The sequence below is a fragment of the Frankliniella occidentalis genome, unplaced genomic scaffold (genome assembly GCF_000697945.3).
Source record: "Frankliniella occidentalis isolate FOCC.00 unplaced genomic scaffold, Focc_3.1 Scaffold206, whole genome shotgun sequence".
NCBI lineage: Eukaryota > Metazoa > Arthropoda > Insecta > Thysanoptera > Thripidae > Frankliniella > Frankliniella occidentalis.
In genome coordinates this window covers 107,631-109,561 of record NW_026267332.1, presented here as the reverse complement: position 1 = coordinate 109,561, position 1,931 = coordinate 107,631, and positions in this window count along the sequence as shown.

The following is a 1,931-nucleotide window of genomic DNA, read 5'->3' as shown; positions in this document are numbered from 1 at the left end:
TTCATAGCTTACTGAGTTCTGTGTACGTGCTCCGCTTGCGCATTTTTGATTACGCCGGTATGAACAATTTTGTTCATACTGGCATATTAAGCGGAGCACGTTCACAGAACTCAAACCCGCACTTTGCCTTGCGATTTCTCTCATACCTTGGTGGTACAAATCGAGCCGTTCGGATCCAAGGTACCCGGCGGGTAGTAGAACAGCCCCCTGGAAGCCCAGGATTTGTACCACTAGTGTTTAGATTGTACGGCTGTTTGAAATTCTGAAAAAAACTTCTAGATGGCGTTGCTGCACTTCTGCTCGGTTTTCCGCTTTTTTGGTTTATCCAACGAAGTCTTTATTCTAGTTGTGTGGTAGCATGTTCTTTTATGACTTTTTTTTGTAAAAAAAAAAGTCGAAAAAAAAATCGAATTTCTTCGAAAATTTTCCTGGCCAGGATTTTTCCTGGCCAACTTTATCCCGGTCCGATATTGTTCAAAATCGGCACAGACCTAGGTCTATACTAGTCTAATAACGTCCCAAAAGGAAAAAAATTCTATCTTAAACCGTTTGGCTGCCACCGCGCCCCGAACATCGACATTTTTCGGCTACTTTTGTGCACCGCAATTTTCAACTCGCTCTAGTTTTGCTCCCCGTGCACGCAGACAAAAAATTTTTTAACCACGGGTAGATTCGCTGTTGGGCGTCAAGCAGCCGTACGCCAAAACGATGCGCGGGCGTGGGCGCGGCGTTACGGACCCGCCGTAGGGGCCTAACACAAAATCGGCAAAATCTCGAAAAACGCATTTTTTTTATTGATTTTGTTTCATGAGATCCTGCGCTTATATTCTAGCAACATCTCCACAAAAATTCAGAGTGGGCGCTCAATGGGATCACGTTAATCCCAGCGATGGAGTGGTTTCGCCACGTCAGAAGCTGTTTGCGCGCGCCGCCCGCCCGGCAGGGCGGGGCGCCAATCGAACTCAGCCGGCCGGCAGCGCGCGCGCTTTCAAACAGAGATTTTGTCGATTTTGTGTTAGGCCCCTACGGCGGGTCCGTAACGCCGCGCCCACGCCCGCGCATCGTTTTGGCGTACGGCTACTTGACACCCAACAGCGCCTCTACCCGTGGTTAAAAATTTTTTTGTCTGCGTGCACGGGGAGCAAAACTAGAGCCAGTTGAAAATTGCGGTGCACAAAAGTAGCCGAAAAATGTCGATGTTCAGGGCGGGGTGGCGGCCAAACGGTTTAAGATAGAATTTTTTCCTTTTGGGACGTTATTAGACTAGTATAGACCTAGGTCTGTGCCGATTTTGAACAAAATCGGAGACCATCAAAAAAGCCCTCACCGCTTGGCGTGGACGGAGCCTCCGGGTAAACGTTGTCGCACAGGGCCCGGACTTTGCACACGGTCTTTTTTAGGTCAAAACTACCATTTAGGCTCCGTACCTTGAAAAAATTTTTGGGGTGGAATGGGCTACCATCTACTTGCGCGATTTTCTGTCTCATTTCAGTTCACGTAGAAAATAGCAAAATAAAATAGGAAGGTACCTTACTTTTAACAGATTTTTGAGCTTATGGTTTTTTGATGGGTGATTTTTAGTATACGGGCCGTTTAGATTCCGCGGCCCTTCACAACTATGTGATATGGTTGGAAAAGGTTTTTATACCATCTAAATACTCGAAAGCACTAATACTACCTGGTGCAACACTAACAAGCAGGCCCGCCCTTTCGCCAAACGGAGTTGCCAGCTCCACTTCGCTGCGCCGGCCACTCCGTTCGGCAGGGGCCGGGCCTGCTTGGCCTGCCGGCGGCGATGGTCGGGCCTTCGGGCCTTCGGCCTTCGGCCCGACCATTTCAGTCCCACGATTTACTGATATGCATAATCAAATAAATAATGTGACCGGTAAATCACTTATATATATTATATATTTGAGTAAACTAAAGCGTCC